Raw genomic sequence first — 6,310 nt, forward strand, 5'->3', positions numbered from 1 at the left:
ACAAAAAATTCTAAACAATTTATTTATTAATATTTATATTATTTATCAATTTTAGTCATTACAAATTAATGAATATTCAAATAATGTTATAACAAAAAAAAATAATTACAAAATAAACGATAACAAACTAAGCAAAAAGAATAAAATTACATAATTAGCGTGTCTCCTACATAGGGGTATGCTGAAAAAGTAGTCAACACGTTCTTCACGTGTTGTTGTCGTTGTGTCACATGGACAGAGATGTTAAGAATTTTTGCGAAAAATTGCAAAACATCTTTGAGGAATTTCTGCAAAAACAGTCAACATGCCTCCTGCGTGTTGCTCCGGTGGCGTCATGTATCCAAAATTGTGACGAATCTCTGAAAAATTATGAAGAATATCTAATGCAGAGACAACACGTTCCATCAGAAAACTATGCACATCCACAATACTTCAAAATACCCAAAATGTTAATATTATATAAAAGCACCACTACTTTTTCTATATATAAAAAAAAATAATTTTCATAATTTAGTATGGCTAATTTTTTTTAATATGGAAAAAAATTTAGAGTTACACATTAAAATGGATATGCATGAAGCAATTACAATGGTATGATGTCAGAGCAAAACTCAAGTAACAATTTGTGTAAACTAGAATTTTTTAATTTTTTTTACCTGTGAAATGCATGTTAAGATTTAACTTGTTATTTTCTTTTTAATTTAAAACCTGCAAAACATAGGTTGCGATTTAATTTTTTATTTTTTTAATTTAGAACATGCAAAATATAGGTTATGTTTTAACTTTTCTTTTCTAATTTCGAAGCCTTCAAAATGCAGATTATGTTTTAGAGGCTTTTTATGATTTTTATGCAGTTTATACAATGCATGTTGTGTTTTTTTTTCTAATTATAAAACGTAAGTTGCATTTTGTATAAGCCTATAAATATCATTGTCATTTATCTCTTTCATGCTTGTGATTTTTTTTGACAACTAGTAGTATAAAAAAATTTGGATAAGGTGAGGTTAAAGCTATGAAAAATATTGTAAATTTACGAGTGTATTATAACTGTGAGATCATACCACACACACATGAGGGAGTGATTTTTGTGTGTGAATCTCCATTTTCTTTTGCTATTCTATACACCATGAGTTTTGCAAAATTATAAAATGGTTTTTGTGATAACAAAGTTACATTCAAAGAAGGTGAATAACATTTTATACAGAAATTTTGTTATCGTATTTGATAGGCTAATACAATTTCAAATAATGCCCATTACTGATGACGCATATATGCAATAGATGTTTTATATTTATCAATGTTGAGTCTGCAGCGAAATTTGGACTTCTAATAGATACAAAGTAATATGAAATTAAACACTACCCACAATAATGCACTAACAATAACAAAAACAATATGAGAAAATATTATGTGAATTAATTTTATTTTTTATTTTTGATGATGTTTCAATTACAATACTACAGAAATATATATAGTATCATTTATGCTATAATTTCAATGATCAAGAATAAAACCCTCCTATGAAAATTTTCTACAAGTTTTCTCCTATTAAAACTCCTTGCAAACCTTATTTTACTCCCTAAGTTTGCTCTTAGCCTTCCTGTATTCTCACAATTCTCCACCTCGGTCACAATTTGAAAAAACTGACTCAAATTTTGAACAAACAAATTGTAGTACTCGTATCTAGTTGCATCATCTTGACAACGACTACCTACGTACCCTTTACCAGTATCAAACGAAATGTAGTTCTTTTATTTGCCATGTAATACTTAACATGGAATAATGTTGAGCAAATTCAAGCAATGCTGGAATTTGTTTCGTGACACTACTTTAGTCAACATGTCTGCGAGATTTTCATCTGTGTGTACTTTTACAAGAGAATGTTGCCTTTCTCTATAACATCACGCACGAAGTGATATCTTACATTAATATGCTTGGTACGAGCATGATGAACCTGATTTTTTGCCAAATGAATTTCACTTTGACTATCACAACTCATACTCACGCAATCTTGCTGAAACCCCAAATCATCTAGAAGACCCCTTAGCCACAATGTTTCTTTCACCCCTTCTGCTACTGCCATGTACTCAGCCTCTATAGTAGATAGTGCCACTGTAGTTTGTAATATCGATCGTCAACTAACTGGAGCACCTTGTATTTTATATACATAACCGGTTGTAGAACATCTTCTATCTAGATCACCAGCATAATCAGAATCAACAAAACCGTTGATTTAACATGATTTTCCACTAAAGCATAAACCTATGTCAATGGTACCCTTCAAGTACTTTAATATGCACTTGACTGCTTCCCAATGTGTCTTACTCAGATTTGCCATGAACCTGTTAACAATACTGACTGCCTGTGAAATATCTGGGCGTGTACACACCATAGCATACATCAGGCTACCAACTGCACTAGCATAAGGTACATTTTTCATGTAAGCATTATCTTCTGCTATTGTGGGAGATTGTTTACTAGAGAGCTTGAAATGTGGAGCCAACGGTGTTACTACAGGCTTAGCATTTTTCATTTCAAACCTTTCAATAACGCGCTCAATATACCTTTTCTGGCTCAAGAACAATTGTTGGCTTGATCTCTCTGTTTTAATTTTCATGGCTAATATTTTTCGTGCAACACCCAAATCTTTTTTTTCAAATTCTTTACCAAGTTGAACCTTTAACCTGTCTATCTACACCTTGCTCTTAGAAGCAATAAGCATGTCATCCACATATAATAGAAGATAGATGTAATCATTTTCAGAAAGCTTATTAATGTATACACAACAATCATAATTACTTCTGGAAAAACCTTGTTTTAACATAAAGGAGTCAAATCACTTATACCATTGTCGAGGAGATTGATCAATCCGTATAGCGATTTCTTTAAGCGACATACCTGATTTTCTTTACCTTCAACCTTAAAACCCTCAGGTTGATATATGTAAATTTCTTCCTCTAAGTCACCATGCAAGAAAGCTGTCTTTACATCTAGCTGTTCCAACTCAAGATCACCCTGAGCAACAAGACTCAAAAGTACCCTTATGGAAGTATGCTTTACCACAGGAGAAAATATCTCGTTGTAATCAACACCTTCTTTTTGTATAAATCCCTTTGATACTAACCTAGCTTTGAATCTTGTACCATCTGACTTAGTAGGATCTTCTTTTCTTTTATACACCCATTTACAACCAATTGCAGTCTTTTCCATAGGCAATGGGACCACCTCCCATGTCTTGTTCTTATGGAGAGATTGCATCTCTTCTTCCATGGCAACCAACCAACTTTCTCTATCTTTATTTTTGATAGCAAGTTTGAAGGTGACTGGCTCATCATCCTCCACCGAGAGTGCATAATCTACCAAGTTTATCTGCCCATAATGTCTCAAAGGCTTCTTTGACCCAAACTTCTGGACGAATTTATAATTTTTCTTTGGCCTAGTGGATGCCAAAGAATCCTGCTGCTGTTGTTGTAATGCATGTGCATTTTCTCGCTGAATCTCCTCGTGATCAAGTTCATCCTCTGCATCATATCGAGTAGCATTAGGATGCTCCACCTGAACATTATTAGAATCTGTTTGTTAGTATTTAGAATCTATCTCCACCACTTGAGTGTTTGAAGTTTTTCCAACATCACCATCATCTGGCATCGTATCTTTAGACAGAGCTACCATAGATCGTTCATCAAAGGTAACATCCCTACTAATTACAAATTTAGAATCATTTATGCTCTAAAGACGATACCCTTGAACTCCTCTTGGATACCCCAAAAAGATTGCCTTTTTAGCTCTATCATCAAGCTTATTATATTTGACATGATAATAGGTTGTGCATCCAAAAACTCCGAGTTTCTTGTAATCTGCATGTTCCCCTGACCACACCTTATAAGGTGTGTTTCCATCTAGGGAAGAATGTGGGGATCAGTTCACTATCTAGCATGCTATAGCAACCGACTCCGCCCACCACTCTCTGCCTAACCCAGAATTAGAGCGCATACACCGTGCCTTCTCAAGTAGCGTACGATTCAGTCATTCAGCAACTCCATTCTATTGTGGTGTTTCTCTAACTGTCCAGTGTCTCATAATGCCTTTTCAACCACAGAACTCCTTGAAAGCCCCATCCGTGTACTCTGTGCCATTATCTGATCGTAGAGTTTTTAACTTCTTACCTGTTCAGTTTTCGACCATTGCTCTCCATCGCTTAAAAGTGTCGAATACCTCATTCTTATGCTTGAGGAAGTAAACCCAAACATACGTGAAATAATCATCAACAAAAGTAACAAAATACTTGGAACCACCTTTGGAAGTAACTTTAGATAGGCCCAAATATCAGTATGCACGTAGTCTAACAACCCTCTACTTTTGTGCTTGCTTGTAGAAAATTTCACCCTGTGTGCCTTTTCATACACGCAATGCTCACAAAATTTCATTTGTGGTTTCTTCATATTCTTCAGCAAACCTTGTCCACAAAGCAATGATAGACCTTTCTCTGACATATGTCCAAGTCGCATGTGCCATATTCTTGTGCAATTTGTTTGATCTCTACTTCCACAGATTCCAACTGCTAAGTCACCTATGACTGTTGTCCCCAAAAGAGAATAAAGATTACTGTGACGAACTCCCTTCATCATTACCAAAGAACCACGAACAACTTTTAGTACCCTATTTTTCGCAACTATTTTACAACCATTTTTCTCCAACAAACCTATGGAGATAAGATTTTTCTGCAAGTCTGGAATATGTCTCACCTCCTTTAAGATTCTTACTATTCCATCATAAATCTTGATTCTTATAGTACACAACCCCACAGTTTTCCAAGCATGATCATTGCTCATTAAAATTGTGCCACCATTTATGCTTTGATAGGTAGTAAACTACTTCCTATTTGAGCACATATGGTGAGATGCTCCTGAATCAAGAATCCACTTATTGAAAGTTTCATAAGATTGTTCTGTCACAGAGTAATAGTCCTCCTCATCATTTGAGACGTAGCTTGCTTCTAGCTTTTTTTTTGGGTTGTAATTGTTCTATTTCTTGAAAGTTATCTTCTTATTTGGACAATTTGCTTTAAAATGTCCAAGCTCCCCACATTTAAAGCATGTTCTCTCCGCGTGAGGTCTAGATTTTGGCCTAGACTTTCCACGCTTATTACCTTTTCCTCTTTCATTAGTCATTCCTCTAGCTGCGAACAATCCTTGTGCTTGATCATTATACTCTCATTCATTTGGAGATGACATTACACTTGTAGCAACCTTACGTAGATCATCCGCTAAAAGTGACGCTCTCGTCTCATCCATGGTCAGAGTGTCACCCACCAGCATCAATGTCTGCACCAGATTTTCATAGGACTTCGGTAAAGAAAGTAACAATATGAGTACCTGATCTTCATCATCAATCTTCACATCTATATCCTTTAAGTTTGATATAATCCTATCAAACTTATTGATATATTCTCGAATTGAGGTATTCTTCCATCTTGCATGTATACAATTTGGATTTTAAGTAGATCTTGTTAGTTAGAGTCTTCGTCGTGAAGTTACTTTCCAACTTTACCCATACGCCTGCTGCAGTTATTTCTTCATTTACCAAAAAGCAACATCTCTCTCAAGGCATAAGATTATTGCAGCCCACACCTCAAGATCTAATTCTTTCCAATCCCTATCTTTCATTTCCTCCGGCTTTTTCTCTTTTCCTGTTAGTGCCTTGTGTAATTTTTGTGATATAAGCAGATTTTTCATCTGCATCCTCCAATAGAAAAAATTACTTTTTCCATCGCTATTAGGTCGTTGGTTGAAATACATCCATCGCTAAAAGTAAAATCTATTATTGCAGAAATTTAATTTAAATTCAACTATACTGTAAGTTACAGCAAGACTTGGTTGGCTAACCAAAAGTTCGTTGCAAAAATTTTCGATGATTAGAAAGTTTCTTATCAGATTATGTCAATATGGTACAAAGCAATGTGTGCCAAAATGCAAAAGTCATGTGTTCAAATAAAAACGGTCAAAATCAAATATCTCAAATTATTTAACTATTCGTAAATATCAATTTAACATAAAAACTTTATATAAATTTCTGTTATTTTACTATGATAAATTTAATTATTCTAGTAGTTAATTATTTAGTTAAAAATGTGTAAATATATATAAATGTATATAAACACATAATAATTACTGATTTTTTAAGGATATGTTATGCTAGTTTTTCATAGCCTTTAGGGGATTCTTGTCTGCTTTGGGTTCACACTTGTGCTCTGTAGCAGCACGAGACAACGGTGTGGCAGTAGGGTCCTCACTTGTAGAAACTTGAAACA

Source organism: Arachis duranensis, chromosome 8 (assembly GCF_000817695.3).
Source record: "Arachis duranensis cultivar V14167 chromosome 8, aradu.V14167.gnm2.J7QH, whole genome shotgun sequence".
Taxonomy (NCBI): domain Eukaryota; kingdom Viridiplantae; phylum Streptophyta; class Magnoliopsida; order Fabales; family Fabaceae; genus Arachis; species Arachis duranensis.